Raw genomic sequence first — 22082 nt, 5'->3', positions numbered from 1 at the left:
TGACCTTAGATATTCTACTTTCGTCTGCAGCTTGCTGTCACATTATAATGCCATATAATCAAATCCGAGAGCTTGAAGAAATCTCCCCAAATTATCTGCTGCACGTCCTGCCTTTGCTCTACTAAATTATCATCATCAGCTCCATTTTAAAGACGGGGCGGGGGATGCACAGAGGGCGTGCCCAGCTCCCACAGCTGCTACGAGGAGGAAGTGCGACCAGAACCCAGGACTTCTCCTTCCGGTTCAGGGCTCTTCATCACGGCGGTGTTTTTAAAGAGCTTCATCTTGTGCTCACTCTCAGCTTGGAACCACGAGTACATACCACCGCCCAGGGAATTATCCTCGCCAATGTAGAAGCTTCTCGCAAGGCAAGCAGTGAGGTGTCATGAGAAGGGTCCTGTATAAATTGCATCTTTATGAGCTAAATTTTATCTGCATGACTGAGAGAAGAAAGCTAAAGGAATCTTTTGGTAATAACCCCAATATTCTCATGCCTGTACAGTTTGGAGTGGTTATAGGACATACATTGTGTTAGGACCTGTGCACTCAGCTTTAGGTGCATATTATATGTGCAGTTTAAATTCTCAGTTATACAGTATGGATGAAAAAGCTTGTGAATTAATACCTGGATATGCAAGACTCATGCGCAGAGACTGCTGCCCTGAAATCTATCCCTGGCAGAGAGCATCATGGCACAGGGACCAGGACACCCGGGCTCTTTTCCCACCTCTGACACTATCCAGTGACTCAGCCCTCTCTGGGCCTTCGTTTCATGACCTGCCAAAGAAAAGGGCAGCATGATCAATTTCTAGGTCTTAGTTCCCATTTTGGCATCATAGGACTCTATGCGTGTCATGGAACCAGAGTGGTCCTTATCCATACGGGCTCTATGACCCTGCCTCTGGCAGTCTGGACAGAATAGAAATCAGAACCATATGCCACAGAGATGGAGCTGCAGGGGTGGGATTTCCAGTGTTATGGTTGGGGGACAGTGCTGGGGGCAGAGAGTGAGGTCTGCCAGGTCCCCGGAAGCCCAGCCCACAGGTGACAGGTGGTGCTTGATCTGCACATAGCCAAGGTGCTCAGTCTGAGCCCCTGGGTCCCAGCGCCCCGCCCCCCCCGCACCCAGCTTGCGATCCAGGTATAAACTTAGGGGGACTGTGGGCTTACTGTTGGCTGACTATTTAGTTTTAATGCCCAAAACCAATTTTAAATAAAATAAAGGAACCCCCTAAATATTCTATATGGGGCTTTCCTTTTTTTTTAGAAGGACATTTCAAGACTAGTTTCACACAGGTTTAGCCGAAAGGGAAATTAAACTCTACATTTAATGGGAGATTACGCACAAAGGAATCCATTACTTTCAATATTTCTCAGCAGGAGGGCTCAGAGTTATTTAAATAAGTTTAGATATTAAACCTAAAGTAGCCATTAAAGCAATGTGGATTTGTTTGTCTGTTTTTTTTTTTCCCCCAGAAATCTTTTTTTCCAGCTGACTGAAAAAATCCATTGCTTAACCAATGGAGGATATTTTAATGCATTAAAAAAAAAAAATCCAGGGACTTTTTAATATAGCACTTCCTTTGAATTTTTAAGTACCATATTACGGTGTACTTATTATAGCCAAGTGTCATCTTTCGGACAGATTAAACGAAGCGTTTTCCCCTTCCCACCCCTACCCTGGGCAGAACAGTGCTAATATAAACACCGACATTAAACCATATTGGCTATGGAAGAGTCTTTGATTGTCATTGAGATTATTTTAAAAGTTATTTAGGTCCCCCTGTTACATCTCTGCAAACCACTGAGAAAATGTTGCGCTGGGTTTCTCTTTGCGACATTTCTTTGGGGATTCATAAATATTGATTGTACCGTAAAAAATTGATGGAATCTTGAAACAGACTGCAGTTGAGGCAGCTGGGGAATTTGCTCAATTTTTCTCAATCGCTGCAGTCTATAAAAAGAGGAGATTTTGCAAATTGTTTCTCACCTTGTCTTTTTAGTATTTAATAGCTCTCAATTCTATAGCCTTCTGAACCATGCACTGGGCATGTTTTCTATCAAAACAGAATCAGGCCTATTCAATGCGAATTAAAAGGTGGGAGCAGGTGGTGAATGGGTTAAAACTCTGTCCTGCTCTCCACCCTCTCTCTTCCTCCTCTCCTACCATCTTCTGTCAGTTGTCCGTGGCCTGCTGCTGCTTCGGTCATCTCCCTACATCCATCCCACAGATGCCTGTATTATGCCCTGGATCAACTCTTCCCCTCACTTCCCAGGGCCATGATGGAACTAAAGTCCAAGCAATGAATGTCAAAGACTGTCCATGGTCTTGCCTTTCACCACATCTTGGTAACTATTAAACTATACGCCCGTCAAGATACCCCTGCTCCTTCTTTTTAGACGATAGAGCAATTCACCATCCCGGTGTCCTGCCCACCATCTCGCTCCAATCTACCTCTTTAATTTATGCTCACCACTGTCCTTCTAGAACCCTAGTTTCTTTGGTTACAAGCCCCCTCTTTGTCCCTTAAATCTGCATCATGCATTTCTTCTTCTAGACTATACTTTTCCATCACACCTGGAATGTCCTCCTTACACTCCTTCTGCGGCAGGAAAAATGATCCACCAGCATCTCCACCCTCCCCCACCTCACCCCAATGTCTATGTTCTAATTCCTGGAACCTGTGAATATGTTAGGTTACATGGCAGAGGGGAACCAGGGCTGTTAATCTGTTGACCTTAAGATGGGGGGATGATCCTGTCTTCTCCCTTTGGGCCCTGTGCAATCACAAGGATCTTTAGACGTGGTAGAGGGAATTGGAAGGGGGAATCAGAGAGATGGCAGCATGGGAAGGAGGCCCAGCATCACTGGCTTTGGAGGGTGGGCGCATGAACCAAGGAAGGCAGGTGGCCTTTAGAAGCCAGAAAGGAAGCTATAAATGACAAGGAAACAGAGCCTCCCATAGAACCTCTAGAAGGAACTTGGTCCTGCAAACAGTTTGATTTTACCCAGAGAGATGTGTGCTGAACTTCTGACCTGCAGAACCGAGAGGTAGTGTATCTGTGCTGTTTGAAGCCACTTAGGTTTGTGGTAATCACATATGATTCATCCTTCGTGTCATCACCCTTAATCACACCTGCAAAGTCCATTTAGCCACTTGGGGTAACACAGGTTCTAGGGGTTAGGACCTATCTTTGGGGGTGCTTATTCAGCCGCCACACTCGGTATCAAGAAGGAGGTGGGTCTGCCAACTCCTAGGCAAGAATCTAAGGCTAGGGAGGGGACGAGCCCAATTAGTTGACATCAAAATTATTGTTGGATTCAACACTGGGATTTCTCAGGGCAGGGGGAGGAGGGGTTGCATAGGGCATGGCATCGATCTAGAATTAATCATCCATGGAATCAAGTAGAAATTTCCTTTGTTGTGGCCATCAAATTAATTTTCTCTTATTGCAGCTTGCAATCGGAGGTCCAGGGACTTGTCCAGGATTATACACAGTCAGTGAATTTATAAATCACATGGGGCACCTGAATGGGCTAGAAATGAACTCTCCTTGTAGGTGAGTACCTGTGGTTTTAGGCACCCTAATTGAATGGAGCCATCCTTGATGACAACCCACTCTCTCCTCCCTAAGACACAAAGTATGAAAGCATCAAAGCCCTCAAGGAGTTTATGGTCTGGTAGAGTAGTTGGGAGCTTTCCATGGTGGGCTTGAGTACCAACCATGCAATATTAAGTAGTATGAAAGTGTTGAGGAACAAGGGTTCCATGTGGGACATGGATGGTCTCATGGTGGTGGTAGGGCTCATAGGAGAAATAATGGGTAGCTAAAAAGGGGTGGAGAGGCTTGGAAGGATATTCCAGGCACAGAGAGCAGAATAATAATTGAAGGAGCAAAGTGGGAATTCTCCTGCCTGTGAGGGAAGCCATGAGGAATACAGGCGAGGGACAAAAGATATGGTTTCAGATTTCTGGATTTCCCTCCACCCTGGCCTCCAAAACCTGGCCCAGGTGTGACCTATTTTGGAAATAAACTCTTTGTGCATTTCCGGACCCTGACCCTCACTCTCTCACTCAACTAAATCCACTGTTACCTCTAAGGCATTCCAGAACTAATGCCACCCCCATGAACTCCAGGGAACACTGGTCAGAACAGAGACCAGAATCCAGCCCCACCCTTACCTGAGGCTGCAGCAGCCTGCAGGATCCAGAAGGGCATCATGATAAGGATGAGGAAGTCAAGGCCTTGCCCCTTCTGGCCCGCAGAGCCAGTGCAGCAGGGAGCTTTGGTAATGAGGATTTACCCAAGAGAGAAACAGACCAAGAGAGGGAGCCCCCAGATTTCCACCAAAAGCTCTGCTGGTTTCTGTGGTCCCCACCAGCAGCTTTTCACTGGTGCAAACCTTCCTTCTCTGACTCCCCTGGCTGCAGAAGTCGGCTCACCTCTAAACTTCCTTCCCATCCAGGATCTTGGACCTTGGGGGCTCATATCCTCTGCAGACCTCCATTGCCTTCCAGATGAGTGATCTCCCTGTTTCTCTGGCCCTTCTCCTGGTTCTTGGCAGGAGTGCTTGTCTGCCTCAAGCTACCGTATCCCACCAGGAAGCAGAAAACCTTTCCATCCTTGCTTCTGAAAGATATATTCATTGTAGGAATCTGAGGCTGGCGGTTGTTTTCTTTAGGACTTTGGATATATTATTCCCTGTCTCCCAGCTTCTGCGATTTCTGTCAAGAAGTTCGCTCGAAGTCAGCTATAAGTCTTCCTCCTGCTCTTCAAAGATAATATTTCTCTTTTTTCTCTTGCTGCTTTAAAGATTTTCTCTGCTCTAGTACTCCAATTCCCGTGAAGTTAATTTTGTCACCATGTCCCAAATGGCCCCCGTGCTCTTCTCTATACTCCCCATCCTTTTGTCTCTGTGCTGTGATTTGACCCGTCGCCAGGCCACCAGGCCTCACCTGGTTCAGGTTCTTGCGACCCTTCATTAGGATCCCTGCTAACTAAAGCCCTGTACCACTCCTCCTGCTGTGCGGCTTGCTCTCCTCTGTTTCCTTCCTCCACCCCCTTGGCCCCGTGAGCTTTCTCACACCAAATCTGACCATGTCGCTCCTGAGCTTAACATATCAAGTGGTTTTCCATTTCTTGCAGGCAGGTAATTCCCAAGCTTCTTAATATGGGATTTAGGCCTTTACAAATCTCCAGGGTGATCTCATGTTACCTTCTGCCCTTAACCGTGTGCTTTAAGAACCCTGATCAGTTTCAAATTCTCCCATGCTCCCAAACACACACACACACACACACACACACACACACACACACACTCCTCAAATTGTTCCTCCACCAAATGCCTCTGTTAATGCTTCTCCTTTTATCTGAAAAGCTCTTCTGTCCCCTTTGTCTGATGAAGCCACCTTTATTCGTTGGGCCATGGTCGTCGACCTCATCTCTGCACTCCACTCTCCTACTTCCCCAGGTACCCTGCCTGGTTCTCCCATAATACACTTTGCACATCGCTATCACTGAGCTGACCACAAATAACCCAGTTTATCTTCCTCTCTGGATTGCAAGTTCTCTGAGCAACTGGGCCTTATTCATCTGTAGATCCCCGGTGCCCAATACCTTGCCTGAGATAAGGTACTCAATAAATGTTTGAATGATTGATAAATTAATATGTAAATTGGTATGAAATTTCCTTTAGTTTTCCACATTCTTGTATGAGTCAATAATTTTAGCCCTATTCCAGGTGTGAAAGAATATTGACTAAGTTCCTTGTCTCTAATTGCACAGAAAATGAAGGTGAGAGCTCCAAAAATCTCTAAAACAGTAAATCTGTCTGGTTCAGCCTGCACTGACTTCACCCTTCCTCCTCCTAACTCTTTTGCAATCAGAGTCCTTAATGCACGACCTAGCCTTGATACTCTGTGGCCTTCTAGTCTCTCATTATAAGGCAGAGGGGAAAATCAATTGACCGAGTGTTCGCTATTACATTTTCCATCCGTTTGGCTCAACACTATGGCCATATTAATTGATGGTGTAGAAATTCATTATTAGATAAGACTGCTTGACTAAGTATCACTGTCCAGATGGTGGTCTGGATTGGGTGGAGCCTGGGGCATTTCAGCACCCACCTCCCTGGGAGGGGCTCTGGGCTGGGAAAAAGCCGCGTCAGGAGCACATGCGGAAGCGGAAGAGCCGTAGGCCAGCCTGCAGCAGGACAGGCTGGCTGGAGGCTGAGTGAGTGTGGCGGGAGAGGAAGGGGTGTTGCCAAGTGGGCCAGCTGGAAGATTGAGGAAGGTGTGGCTTCTCTGGGCAGACACTGACCGCAGCAGGTCAAAGAGGCAGCCTGTTGGGAAAGCTGACAAGGAGCCAGGAAAGGAAGAGACGGGGCAAGGCCCGAAGCCCAAAATACGAGGTCAAGATGGGATGGGGTGGGGCTGGGGAGAGCCTGGGAGCCTGTTGTTGGAGGTGGAGCCCAGGGCTGTGAGCCGGACGAGTGGGTCATGAGTCCTGCCAGGCAGTCCTGCCGAGTACGAAAGCCGAGCCTAGGTCACGTGTCCAAGGCGCCAGGAGGTAAACTGGGCATCAAGGGCCAAGGGGATGGTGATTGGACGTCAGAAAGGGACTGGGTAGGATGAGGTTAAGACCTGGGTCTGTGGTCAGGCTTCCAGGAACTCCTGGAGGCAAGGGAGAAGTAGGCAAAATCTATATTTATGGTTCAGGACAAGAGGTCGTAAGATGCTCAAATCCAGGGAAACCAAAGAAACCAGAGTGGCAAGAGAGCCAGACAATGGCTCGGTATGGACACCAGGGTACGGGCACCAAGCTCTTGCTAACTGAGGTGACTCTGCCTTGTGTTCAGAGCTCCCAAGTCACCTTTAAGAAGGGGCAGAGTTCAGGCCCCGAAGGGCTTTGTAAGGCCTTCCTTTCAGATAGCAGCCAGCACTCGGGAGCAAATCACATCATTATAATAAATGTATTTGTCAGGGTTCTCCAAATACATTTATTATAAGGAATTAGCCCAGGCAGTTGTGGAGGGGAGAAGTCCCACAAGGGGTCGCCTAGTAGCTGGAGACCCAGGAAAGCCAGAGGTGAGGTTCAAAGGCCTGAGTGCTAGAGAGCGAATGGTTCAGATTCCAGTGTGAGTCTCGGGGCTGGACAAGTGGGCGTGGTGCCAGCAGGAGACTTGTCTCATCTCAGTCAGAGCCAGCTCGAATCCATCCTTCCTCACTCTGTGTTCTAGTCAGGCCTTCGGCAAACTGGATGAGGCCACCCCACCCTGGGGAAGGCAGTCTGCTTCGCCCAGTCTGTGGAGTCACCTGCTGACCTCTTCTGGAAACACTTTCACAGACACACCCAGCGTAACGTTTCAAGCAGATGTCTGGGGGACCCTGGCCCAACCAAGTTGACATATAAAATGAACCATCCCGAGGGCAGCCTCACAGATCCCACCTCCCTGTGGCTCAGGGATGCCAAGGACAGTCTCCTTGCGGATGGATGGCTGATATTGGTTCCGCACTGGCCAGTCGGGAAGCCCCAGGCTGTTGCATGGCCTGGGGACTCAGGAAACCGAGTCCTTTCCGATAGGATCTTTTGCTGACGTGCTGACATCACAAGTGCGGCTTCTTGACGACATCTCAGTCTGAGCCATCCTGGACATCTGACCAATTTGCTAATTCCTGGCCTCTGCTTGGAAAGCTTCCAGCTCATTTTCATGCTACACTGCGCAGTTCTGCCTTCTTAATGTAGTTTTAAAGTTGTATTAAACAAATGGGTATGAAATCAAATTAATTATTGGAAACTCCATGCTATTTAATTTTAAGGCTCCCGTTTTGCCAGTATTTCTTCGGAGGACAACCAGGCGTGGAGTTCCAGGCATCTGGGATGGTCCTTGGGCATCCCAGAGGAGGAGGGAGAAGAGAAAGGGAGGAGAATTGAAACCTCTTAGGAGGAATGCTGGTGGAGAGAACCATACTCTTTACTCTGGGGAAATGCCTTTGGCCCAGCTTCGTGGGTTCTCCCAATTGGCTGGGTAGCGATTCCTATGAGGGGTGATGCTTGGGTAGGGAGGCAGGCCTTGTACGCCTTCCCCATGGCTCTAGGTCCCCACAAACCCGCTCCCCGCTGGGATCACCTTGTCCAAGGGGCTCTGGTGCAGTCAGGAGGCCTTCCCACTTCCTCATTACCCTGGACATGTGTCAGACACCAGCCTGGTGTCCTCTGACGTCTGGAGGCACAGCACACTCTCCAAGGAGGCAAGGAAGCTCCTCTCACTAGACCCGAGGTGAAGGGGAGGCACACCTCCCATCTGTCCCGTGAGATGTAGGACCCAAGGGGCATGCCCAAAGCTCACACTCTCCAGGAAAACCCTCTGCCACTTCGACTTCAGCCTTCTCATACCCCTTGACGTGTGTGAAGCTGTGTACTAGCTAGGTAGTCAGTCTGCACCTTGATCTTAAGTGTGGGGACATAGCTCTTATTTGATTTTGTTTTGCTTTTTGACTGACTAAAAGGAACCTGGGCTCAGCATGAAAGTAGACGATGTGTGAGATGAACCCGGAGCACCTGCTTGTGCCGGCAGGTAAGGAAGGGCTCTAAGAACAGACGGGGTACGGGGGAGACCCAGGAGCCAGCTTGAAGGCTCCCAGAGGCCAAATCTGGGACAATGCGAGCACCACAATGAGTAGTGAGGGTTGAATTACACCCTATGGAAGAAAAAAAGAATTCTTGGGTGCATGCTTACACCAAGTAAAGAAATGGTTATAGAAAGCATCAGAGGAGTGTCTGTGGTGTTTTTAAACCCGCATACCTCCCTGCCTGGTTGCTTTCATTGACAGGAACTCTCTCGATGCCATTCTTCCCATTTTCAGCTGGAGACGTAGCCACTTTCCCAAGATGACCAAGTGGCCAGTCAGTGACACATCCAAGACCAGACCCCCCCTGGTCTTTGGACACTGGTCCTCTTCCAGGCAGGATGCAAGTGATGACCGTGAGCGACCTCCAGCCCCCACTGCTCGGGGCGTGCCTCTGTCCTGGCTCTGGCTAGCTCTTTACTCTGCTGGGTACAATGCCCTTGGAGCAAACCTCAGAGGACCCCACCACTCTCCCACCTCCTGGCCCCCACGCCAAAAACTTATTAGGCAGCCTCCTGTCACCTCCACCTTAATAAATAAGAATCTCTTTTCAGGTTCTTCGTCTCCCTCACCTCGGGGCCCACCTCCTGTAACCACACTGTCAATTACACCGCGTGTCTAGCAAGGCCAGAGCTAATGAAAAGCAATAGAGAATTCACTGCCTTTTAATGAGGGAAACATGGCTTTTTACAGGGAACAATTTATTGGGCCAATTCCCCCCGTCCATCACCCAGGGGAGTTGCTGCCTTTTTGTACCCTGCATTTGTTACTGTGTCAGGCACTGTGTGAAATTGCCAGCCAAGCACTGGGGGGAAGGCTCTGACTCAATTTACAGGGTGACATCTCTGATCTCCCTCCTCGGATCGGTAAGTGATCCTGGCAATGATATGCATGGAAATTAATTACTCCACCCCTTCTGCTCCCCGGCAGCCAGGACTGGGACATCCTTGCCGGCCAGAACAGCTGGGCCCGCAGGCCACCGACCTTCATCCTCCCCAGCTGTTTGTCCTGCCGGGAGGATGTAGGGGAGACAGAGGACCACACTGCCAGAGGACAAGGAAAACACATGGAGGATTGCATCTTGGGCTGCTAAGCCCTACTGAAGGTCAAAAGCAAGTATCAGGCCCATCACCATTGCCAGGAGGGAGAGGGAGGCAGGAGATGGAGGAAGAGCACCCCAGGCCGAGACTGGAGAGGTGCCTCATTCTGCTGCTAGTTTCCCCCGTGACTTTGGGATTGATGCCTCATCTCTGAAGTAAAATGCTTCAACCAGAGCAATTGCTCTGATGCTCAGCCAAAAGCAGAACCTCCCTCTGCATCCTCCTCCCAGCCTGTCTCTGGATAACAGATTAGGCTACACCAAATCATTGTGCTTCAGACTTGATTGCGTTGCATGACCTTGAACAAGTCCCTTTCCTTCTCTGCGCTCTATAAAGTCATATGTCCGTGGTCTATCCAGTTTTAAAGATGGTTTTGGGAGTCAAATTTCAAAAAAGAATGTTTTAAAACATAAAATCAGGGCACCTGGGTGGCTCAGTTGGTTAAGCAGCTGCCTTCTGCTCAGGTCATGGGATTGAGGGATCCCAGGGATCATGGGATCGAGCCATACATCAGGCTCCTTGCTCAGCGGGGAGCCTGCTTCTCCCCTGCCTGCCATTCCCCCGCTTGTGCTTGCTCTCTGTCTCTCTCACTCACTCTGTCAAATAAATAAATAAATATTTTAAAAATAAATAAATAAAACGTAAGATCATATCATTTAAGTTCCAGACCTGGCGTTAGCTTGGAAGAATTAGGAAAAGTGACCATTCTGAGGCACAGCAAGAATTCCTGACTTAAAGTATCTCCCACGTTTCTTCTTACATCTTAAACTTTGCCATCAAGGATTCATGTCTTTGTGACTTTAGATATAACTTCCTAATGACAAGTCAGTTTTTATTAAGTGGTCACTCATTCTGTCCCAAATACTCTATTTAGGTCACTGTAATACTTAACTTAGATGATCACAGCAGATTTGCAAAATAAATGCTATTTCTATTTTATGAAATTGAGACTCTGAAAGATAAAGTAACTGGTCTAGGCCACTGTAAATGATGAGGATAGAAGATTTTTTAAAATAGACTTTACTGAAATATAATTTGCAAGTAATAAAATATGCACATTTGAACTCTATGTGTAATGAGTCTTAACAAATATATACAGCCATAAAACTCGTGCCACGATCCAGACATGGAACATTCCCAAAACCCCAGAAGGTTTCCTTGTGCCCCTACCCAATCAATTCGCATTCCATTCCCACACAAACACTGATCTGCTTTCTCCATCATTGATTAGATTTCTTCCTTATTTTTGCAAAAGTGAAGTCCTATATACTCTTTTGTATTTGGCTTTTTTAAAAAAAATGAACATCATGTTTTAAAAATCGTATCCATATTTATGCATGTATCAGTTGGTTATTTCCTCTTATTGTTGAGTATTTGTTTATCCACTAGATGGACTTTTCCATCTTTCCCAGTTTTTTGCAATTATGAAAAGAATTATTATTAAAGCTTTTTAACAAGTTTTTGTATGAACATATATAACTTTTTTCATAGGTATCTCGTGGTTTTCTAAGTACCTCTTTCTGCAAATAAAGACACTTTTACTTATTTCTTTCTAATCCATAAGACTTTTATTTCTTTTTCTTGCCTTACTGCACTAGCTAGAACCTCCAACACAGTGTTAAATAGGAATGATAAGAATGAATGTTATTTTTTTTTAAAGATTTATTTATTTATTTGACAGACAGAGATCACAAGTAGGCAGAGAGGCAGGCAGAGAGAGAAGAGGACCAGTCTCTCCACCAAGCAGAGAGCCCGACTCGAGGCTTTATCCCAGGCCCCCGAGATCATGACCCGAGCCAAAGGCAGAGGCCTTAACCCACTGAGCCACCCAGGTGCCCCAAGAATGAATATTATTTTTGATGTTTCCAATAGTAAGAGAAAAGCTTAGTATTTCACTATTAAGTATACTGTTAACTATAAATTTATTAAGAGAAATAGTAAAAGAATAGTATTTCACTATTAAGTATACTGTTAACTATAAATTTACCACAAATACCCTTTATTAAGAAATTTTCCTTTCATTTCTAGTTTGTTGAATTTTTTTTTCACCATGAGTGGGTCCTGAGTTTTGTCAAATGCCATTTTCTGTATCTATTTAAATAAGCAAATAGTATTCTTTCTGTATTCTGTTATTATGATGAATTACATTGCTTGATTTTTGAATGTTACACCAATCTTACATTTCTGGTATAAATCCCACTTGGCCATGATGTATCACCCTTTTTAAATATGTTACTATATGTGATTTACTAATAATTTATTAAGGATTTTATGACTATATTAACAAGCCTGTAATTTCTTTTCTTGTAATGTCCTTGGTTTTGGTGTCGGGGTAATGCTCATAATTCTCACAAAATAATTTGGGAGGTATTCTTTCTTCTTCATTTTCTCTAAGAGTGTATGAAGGATTGGTATTATTTCTTCCTGGTATTTGTTTGTAGAACTTCTTGGAAGGTTTTTGTTGCTATTATCTTTACTAATTCAATCTCTTTAATAGAAATAGGACTCTTTAGATTTTCTGTTTCTTCTTCAGTCAGTTTTTGTCACTTGTGCCTTTAAACAGTTTGTGCATTTCATCTAAGTTGTTGAAGTTATTGGCATAAAATTACTCCCAACACATCCTTATTATTCTATTGATGTTTATAATATTGGAGCCAGGATTTTAACACAGTTCTGTCTGACTCCAAAGTTTGTGTTTTTCTCCCATGCAATCCTCTTCCTGTAATGAAATGCAGTCTCTCTGGGAGGACCCATATATGAAGTCCTGAGAAGGAAATACCTTAACAGCAATCGAAAGCCAGGTGGAGGCCAGGTTTACTAGAAGGATGTTCATATGTGTGTTCAGTAATGAACCAGGGACAAAGAGGCCAGGGAATTAAGTGAGGGGATTCAGGAAAGGCAGAAGGAAGGAAGCAGTAACAGTGTATTTCTTTAATGTAATTAGGCACAAACTTACACTGCACGAGCCCACCAGGATCTTATATGCTACAAAGGGTGGGTATTTTTAGGTGGGGGAACAGAAAAAGAAGAGGAGTTACTGAACATATGCATAGCATTTTGAGTTAGGCTTGCCTATGGCAACATGATCCAGATAATGATTAAATCTCTTTCACAGTTTTCTCCACTTATTCCCCTGCAAAACTGTTGGTTTTATAGTACGTGTTGACAGCATGTAGCTCTAGGTTGGCACAAATACATACTTTACTTACCCAGAAGTCATCCTCCTCTTTTTCTTTCCAGCTGGCAAAGCTTGTCTTCTACCACAGAGGCTAAGGATGCCAGATATTTGCTTTCCCAGCTTGCTTTGCAATGAGGAGTGGCCTTGTGACCAGTTTGAGTACAAAGACAAGTCTGTTGGAAGACTTCTAGGGGGAAGATTTTCTTCTTCTGATGCACACACACATTCCCACCCTGGTTTCTTGCTCCTTAACCTGGTTATATGAAGATAGGATGCCTGGGGCTTGAAGCAGTTCTCTTGGGATCATGAGCCAACAGACCTGGGTCTGGAAAGCCAATATGTCATTCGATGGCAAAGCAGAAAGTTAGAAAGAGGCTGGATCCTTGATGATATCACTGAACTTCTGAACCAGCCATGGAACCGTGTATCTCCAGGCTCACCTTGTTGATGTAAGACAATATCTTAAATCAAGGTCTTTTGTTTTTTAAGAGGCAGGTAAATGTCTCATTTTTAAAAGGTCATTCTTTTTAAAGATGGGTGTTCTATTATTAGAGCCTTAGCATCTTACCTGAAGGATTTTTTAGGTCCACCTGTATTTACTGGTCTCACCTGGCACCAAGATGTTTATAATCAGAAATACAGCATTTCAAATCATGTAGAAGTACTCAAAAATAAGATGGCCAAGAAAATGTTTATATTAATGTAATTTTAAAGTTATGGCTGCAATGAAAACATGCATTAAAATTTTTCTTGTAGAGAACTTTAGAACCTTACAAAAATATATCCATGGTCCTGGTGCAACAACCTCAGATGGGAAACCTTTTCTTGAAGTGCAGATTTGGAAAGTCAGAATTTTATAAGATTGTGGGACATTCACAGTACCCTCCTGTTTGTTATTTATATCATCTCCTGACACTTTCTCTGGAGCGATTGGCAGTATAACCATTAAGCCACGAGGAGACTTGGCTCTTGCAGCAGAACCGTGAGAAAGAATAATGACTTTCTCTTGCAAAGGCAGTCTTCTTAAGAGAAGACCTGCTCAGGGGCACAGAGGAGCAGCAAGATGAAGGGAAAGCTGCTATCACACAGAGGAGGAGAACTAAAGAGTTAGTAAATGTATGAAAAGAAGGTTGGTCTCTCCAGTAATCAGAGTAATCCAAGAAATGCAGGGCAATAAAAATTAAAACCACATGACACAGCTTCAAAATATAATCCAAGATACTATTACAAAAAAGAAAGAAGTCTGATCACACCAATATCTAGTGAGGATATGGAGCAATCCTGCCTCACATACACTACTAGCGAGAGGGTCAGTTGCCACACCAGTCTGGGGAACAGTCTGGCAACATCCAAGAACGTTGGAGATATACAAACTCCTACACCCGGCAACCCCATTCCTAGGTCTACGCTGTGCAGAACGTCTTGCAGGGTATGCATGAGGCAAATGGACAGGAGCACTGTTTTCAATAATGAGTTATCAGAACTACTCTGATTATTCATCAAAAGGAGAGTGAGCTACTAAACTGTTGTGTCTCCGTGAGCTGGAATACAACACAGCCCTGAACACAGGCAAATTAGTGCTTCACCACTGTTGGCTGAGCATGGCAGGTGCAGGAGACAAGGCACAGCACATCACGATTTACACAAATTTAAAAACCGACAAAACTGTACGGTGCGCCTTTTGTAGGTGCATCCACATGCATTAATATTGTAAAAATTTATATGAAAAGTATAAAGCTAAGTTCAGGATCGTTCCTGCTTCTCTAAGGGGAAAGAGGCAAACAGGATTTCAAAGTGATGTGTGGGGGACTACAGATAGATTTGTCATGTTTTACTTTTCAAGCAGGATGGTGGTATATGGCTCTTCAAGTTCCCAATAACATTTTGTATGCCTGAAAAATTTCATTAACACTTTCTTAAAAAGAGAGACAAGCAATGAAGCAAAGGAGATTCACAAGGGGAGAGGTCCTGAGGGCTTGACAGGAGGAAGGTCAGTGGCACGGGCAGGAGCCTCACAGTCAGAGACCTGTATCTGAATCCCAGCTCTTCTGCTCACCAGCTGTGATGTGGTTTGAGGGGCAAATTAATTAACCTCTCATGAACCTAATTTTCCCAGGTGCAAAATAAGGATAATGATATTTACTCTTACCTGAATGTGGTCAGTTCAGTAATTAAATAAAATATTTTAAGAACCTAGCACAGCACTCGGCACATTTTTGGAAGATTACATATTCTGCTTTATCTAGGACAATCTTTGTTAACCCCTGCTATTTTATTAGGCCATCTTTTCATCTCATAAGTGTCCTGATTTTGAGGATAAATGATATTGTTATCCTACACATTCTAAATATTCAATGTACTCCATTCATGTTAGTCTCGTTTTGGTTTTCAAGTCCTTAGAACCAGCAAGCAACTTCCTCTCCCTTCTTTCCCTATGCTCTTCCTACCCCGTCTCTGTGGTGGAAGGTTTAGTTATCCCTCCATGCTGTGGGTTCAGAGTATCCAATTGACTGGATTGAATTGCTGTAGGATTCTGGCTCAGATTCAACTAAACCCTTGGACCGGAAAAATCCAGAAAGTTCAGAATTGTTAGAGCAAAATGGTACAAGAAGTATTAAGAGCAAAAAACAAAAATTTGCTGAAGAAATACAGTGAAAACTATCTTTTACTGAGGATTAACCATGTGCCAGGCATCAGGTTTTCCCCTTGTCCATTGTTCTCATGGTTTCTGACTTAACTTTCTAAGATGGTCCTCTCTGTCCATTATCCTCCATGGCCACAGCCAATGTGGGTGTGGATATGCATGCATTTTCCGGGGCTGCCAACTTCCATAGTCTTCTTTCTGCTTTAAAAGTTTGAAGACCTGGACGTATTATAGGATTCCTGCGGTTAATGGCCCTTTTCACAGTACAATTCCCTCAAAAACTTTTGTTCTGCTTATTTCTGGTCAATTCCACAAAGTAAGAATCACAACCCAACTTCTCTGTGGGACATAGTTCTTAGCCTTGTTTTCATGTCTCTTTTTCCTAAGTTAATGAAGGGAACCCCAGGGCATCTGAAGCAACAGGCTTGAGTTGGGCTGCCGAAGCCTATCTCTTGCTATTTCTGGTGCAGGAGCTGTTGATTTCCCCACCTACGTGAACTCTCAAATTTCTGGGCTCTTTCTATTCCGTTCCATCCCTATTCTTAAATGTCAGAACTCACATCTTTCTTTTGAAGCCTATACTTCTGGATCTTTCCCAAAGTCTTCCTTAGAATTACAAGTTCTATAAGCATCTTGGTCTAGCTTCCAAGTTACCGAATGTGAGAGTTTTACCATGTATTTGGCAACTGTTTCACATGGAGCTCCTTCTTCCCTGCTTCTAGTGTTTCTTTCTCGGATGCTCATCATCTGACCCCGAGGCCAATGCCACATGTTTTAGGTTGGGAGACAGCAATACCTACTTCAAGATATTTGGCATAGTACAAGTTTATTCTTGCTTAAGAGTTCCAATCTGATGTTACTGGCCATGGATGACTCTGGGATCCAGACTCCTTTCCAGTCTACTGAGGACTGTCTTCTTGAAAGCAGCAATAATTTAAGGCTCATCTAAAATAAAAGTTAGTTCTGTTCACCAATAGGCTTCACCATTTGGGTGAATTGTGGGAAACAGCGATCTGAACAAAATCAGAGAAGCAAATAGATTTTAAAGACATTACCCGGGACCAAGGATGCTATTGAGTGGAGGATGCTGGGGATCCGACTTAATGAGCTCACAAAGCTCCTTGTTAGCATGTTCATTACCTGTACACAGATGAATGTCCCTGATGTGGTGGGTAGAGAGTATATTTACAAACAAGCTCAGACAACGCCAGTCCCGTCTGTCAATTTTCTTAGTTCAAGAAACCAGGATTCTGCCACAGTTTCTTCTATTCCATGTCCCAGTCCCCTTGGGAAAGCCATGTCTCCTCTCTGACCCCAGTGTCCTCATCTGCAGTCCAAGAAGAGCAACTAAAAGAATATCTAAGGACCGTAGTGACTCCAGAAGTCCACAATTCTGTGATCTCGTGACTCATTGAGCAAATCTTGAATCAAATCTTGAATAAACTATAGCTTATTCTTCATCTGAGCCCTAATTTCTAACTTGAGAAAGACCCAGAATCACATAAACCTATTTTCATAAAGATGGTCCTCTGAGTAGTACGATGTTCATGTCAAGAAAGTACATTGGAAGTGGCAGGTCTTTTTTTTTTTTTTTTTTAAGATTTTATTTATTTATTTGACAGCGAGAGAGAGAGATCACAAATAGGCAGAGAGAAAGAGAGAGGGAAGCAGGCTCCCTGCCGAGCAGAGAGCAGAGAGCCCGATGTGGGACTCGATCCCAGGACCCCGAGATCATGACCTGAGCCGAAGGCAGCGGCCTAACCCACTGAGCCACCCAGGCGCCCGGAAGTGGCAGGTCTTCGGTCAAAGACTTGCTCTGGGGGTCAGGCTATGGCTGGCCATCTGGGGCAGACGCAGTCCCCAGGATGAGCCTGCCTTAGACAACTCTGTCTTTCTCAGCAAATGGCATTGCATAGAGAGGAGCAAAAATGGTAAAGACTCCCAAGAATGTGAAAGAGGTAACACAAAAAAGCTGAACCTAAGGGGAAGGAGGACTGAGATAGGAAGAGGGACCTCTTTCCTTCCACAAGTCTCCACTTGGTTGTACAACAATCACACGATTTTTTATTCTTTCTCCTCACCGATCGTCTGAAAGGAATCCTAAAGCCTCCTGTCCACCAGAGCATCGCCTGCACATGATTCAGTTAACCTTTACAGTGGCTGGGGAAGTGTGTGCAATAGGAGAAACTTGCCTTAATTGTCAGCCTGACACACACAATAAAGCTTGATCAGATGAAGAGGGCATCGGGGACGTCATTAGCATCCTCTACTGAAGACTACGTGGTGTGTAAAAGTTGTTTAATTTCTGCTGGAGAAGGAAGGGAAGGAAAACCTGCTTCACATCTCCTCATGTTTTGGCTTATTAAATATTTCATTTCCTCGCTGTAAGCACCAAATGCGCCCCATATTTTGGTGTCTGTGCAGCTTCCCACCTAGCCTTTACTGCCCTGTAATCCACCAAATGATCATAGCCCTGTTATTAAAACTTTGCATTTAGCAAGAAGTGTTTGGGAAAAACAAACATAAATAGAGACAGATGGAGTGATTCTTTCCTGAGTGTTTCGAATGGGAGAAATGGGGCGAGGCGGAGGGGAGATGAGACTGTGCTGGTGGCCTTGGTGGTTTTTCACTTTCCCAAGGGTAGAAGGTGAGGGAAACCAGGGGAATCACACTAGGCCAAAGTCTGTGTCCTCACTCCTGATCCAGATGAGGGAGCATTTTTTGTTTGTTTTGTTTTTGGTTTTTTTGTTTGTTTGTTTTATTCTTAGAGAGGTAGATAAGGGGCAGGGGGAGAAAGAAAGACTCTTAAGCAGGTGCCACACCCAGTACAGGGCTTAATCTCACCACCCTGAGATCACGCCCTGATCTGAAATCCGGAGTCAGACACTTAACCAAGTAAGACACCCAGGAACCCCCAGATGAGTTTTTAAATCTCGGCTCTTCCAGAAAGCCTTCCCCAACTGAGAAGAGAGAAGAAGGGAAGAGAATTACCTTTTACGGAATGCCTCCTTGTGCTAGACATGGTCCGAATTATCTTGATTCTCACCACTAGCCCTAGGAATGAAGTCTTATATTGCTGCTTTTTGGGGATGAGGAATCTGAAATTGAGGATTTTTGAGACTTGTTCAGGGAGGCGGTCAGCAGGTGACAGAGCCTGAATTTCATCTCAACTATGTCTTTCTCTTTATTCCACTAGAAGGAGAATGGATGGCTCTCTTCAAATTGAACCTGACCAAAAAAAAAAAAAAATTCCCTCTCCTACTAAGTGGATCATCTTCCCATTTCCCTACAGGAGACAAAGATGCCTACCAACATAACTTATGTACTAACTAATGTGCACTTAAAAGAGTTTAGAAATGGGTAATGTGCCAAAAATGAACAATTAATTTCACTCATGTGAAGGCACTTAAAATTAAGTAGTTAGACTGATGTAGGTATGACTGTTACCAGTCTATTACAAATTCTTCTGGAATCAACAAGTTGCCATCTAATACAGAGGCAATGCTCACTCTGAACAAAATACTCTGCTGAGGACAGTGGGGGAGAAAGACAAGTAGAAGTTGAGCTCTGGGCTTTGCAGAAGAGGAGACCATGCAGGAACACATGGCAGCTGGTAGCTCAGTTACCATATTCACACCCATTCACATACCCATGCACACATTCACACACAAAGACACACACAGTCACCCCTTACCTTGGGTATAAGGCTTAAATGCAAAATAATAGACAGCATGCCTGCCCTTGTGGAGTTTACCAGCTTGGGGGAAAGATAGGCCCAGAATAAGTGTTACGTGCATGAAGAGGAGGGAGCAATCAGGTCAAGAGAGGCTTCTTGGAAGAGGTTGGCCTTGGGAACACCTTCAGAGTCCTGGCCTCTGTGTCCCTGGGAGACCACCCAACCTGCCTATTTAACCCTCCAACATCGGGATGGACTCTGCTGTCTAAGGCCCTTCCCTGATCCATCATGACTGAGAATGTCATGGGATGCCACTGTCCCAGGCAAAAGGGGAAATGAGGCAGACTGTCTCATTTTTACCATCCTCCAGCCTTCTTCCAGGGGTCAGCCCCCAGCACACCTTCCACCTGGACTATTCCTGGTGACTTGGACAGCTGTCCCAGCTCTCACCCGACCTCATTGTCCTCATTGCGCTCTGGGTCACCTCTCTCCCCCAGCATGTTCCCGGCCCAGGCTTTGGTGCCCTCTGACACTTGTGCCAACAGGGAGAGGGCCACACTTACCCTCACCAAATCCTTGACCATTTTGGCTGCAACCTCTCCCGATAGGGTTTGGGTGGGAAATTCCATGAATGCCTGGAATGGTGGGAATCTAAAGATGTAGAAAGAAAAAAGACAGTATCCATGTAGGTACCTGGGGGCTTGGGGCGGGGTATGGGGACTTTATCTCAAAGCTGACTTTCACATTAGCCTTCTCTCCTTGGCATACTCAGTGGCAGGCATGTGAAGTTTGGAAGGTGAGGTGACAGTGAACCTAGAAAAGCTTCCTGCTTGCACTTAGATGAGTATCTCTCCTAATTCCTTAATTTCCAGACTCCATTCAGGCTTATTCTCCCCTGATTGGAAGTGTAGGAACAGTTTGATTAAGCAGTCACTCAGCAGAAATAATGATGATGATGATGATGATGATGGCAGTAACAACAGAGGAGAGGCTCATTTATAGGGCTTCTCATTTTCCAATTTTCTCTTTGTTCTGTCTCAGATGAACATCAGCTAATTGATCCTCTGGCATCTCTGTGAGGTGGGTAAAAATTAGAATTCCTTCTCAAGAAATACTCAGTTTATTAATAACCAAGGAGGCAGATGATAAACTTGTTAAGTTCTGGCTTTTCCCTTGCCCCCCACCAAAGTCCTTGCCAGTGGGTTCCCTCCCATGGTAACAGTGGGGGCTGGTTCTATAATGTGCTGGGCTGTGTCCAGCATATAGTAGACACTCGATACATTTGCTGGTGGGCCAACTAAAACACTGACCCAATGAATGAGCCAATGAATGAAGATCTTGAGAGGCTGGTCAGATGTAGCTCATGGGGGCCTGTGGAGACTGAATGCCTGTGTTCTGGATGCTTCTAACCGGTATCGTTTATTTTATTTTTTTAAAAAATTTTATTTATTTATTTGACAGACAAAGATCACAAGTAGGCAGAGATGCAGGCAGAGAGAGAGGAGGAAGCAGGCTTCCTGGCTGAGCAGAGAACCCAATGCGGAGCTTGATCCTAGGACTCTGAGATCATGATCTGAGCTGAAGGCAGAGGCTCTAACCCACTGAGCCACCCAGGCATCCTGAAGTATGGTTTATTTTAGAGAGGCCATACGACATCTACACTAGGTAATCACAGAGACTAAAATTCCACCGTTTTCATTCATCCTCATCTGCACCCCAGTGGGAAGGAAGGGTTCCGGGAAGGGGGGAAGACAGGAACAATACAGCTGTTACCAGGGAGCTACACCTTGTGTTTCTTCTGGATCCTTCTGCACTCCTCACCTCTGCCTGCCTAAGGAGAAGGATTCTCTACAACAGTTCTGGGAAAGCCAAAATGGCCTTTCTGTCTCCAGTTTTTCCTCTTCTAATCTGTGCCCACCTCCTTGACAAATCTGGAAGTTTCACTCTGTCCATGTAGCTCTCCTGATCAATAAGCAAGCGAGCAAAGAGTACTCTTCCTGACTGTTGGAATTGCTTCTGACTGCCCCAACCGCATACACTTTGGCATTGGCAGACTGGGGTTATCAAAGCTTAGCCTTTATCAGCTTGGAGGCCTGGACTATGTCACTTAGTCTTTCTGGACTTAGTTTCCCTATCTGTGAAAGAGGAATAATAATACCTACCTTGTAGGAATGTTGTTTGAACCAAAAACAAGTGTGCAGTTGGGGGTCCCTTTGTGTTTTTGCTTGTTTATTTTTAAAGATTTATTTATCTATTCTAGAGAGAGAAAGAGAGCGCCTGGGAGGAGGGGGTCCAGAGGGAGAGGGAGAGAGAATCCTCAAGCAGATGCAGGGCCACGGAGCCCCATGTGGGGCTCAATCCCCCAACCCTGAGATCACGATCTAAGCTGAAATCAGGAGTCAGCCACTTTACGACTGCACCACGCAGGTGCCCCAGGGTCCCTTCGTTTTTGACTGACCCTTAAAAAGAAAAATAATGAAGCCAAGATCTAGAAGGGAATGATAAGTGAAATATTAGGTCCTCCAAAGCCTTGAAAATATACTGGGTTGACTCTAGCCAGAAGTGCACCTTACACCAGACTGCTACACATTTACTCTGTCCGCGTGAACCTCATCTATAAATGTTCCTGTGCCTCAAGGACCTGCCTTCTTTTTAATAATATGATTAATTAGTCATGAACTAAGGAATTATTAAAATTTAATATACCTCTTTCAAATATCTATTTACATTTAAACACCAACTTCCCCTGCAGTCAACTTTTTGTTTTTTAATTTTATATATTTCCATAATGCTGGATGTTATTCTATTAGCATGTTTTTCTAAATTTTATTTATTTTTACATAAAGTAAAATTT

The sequence above is a fragment of the Meles meles genome, chromosome 12, assembly GCF_922984935.1.
Source record: "Meles meles chromosome 12, mMelMel3.1 paternal haplotype, whole genome shotgun sequence".
In the NCBI taxonomy this organism is placed as follows: Eukaryota; Metazoa; Chordata; class Mammalia; order Carnivora; family Mustelidae; genus Meles; species Meles meles.
This window is presented reverse-complemented; position numbering follows the sequence as displayed.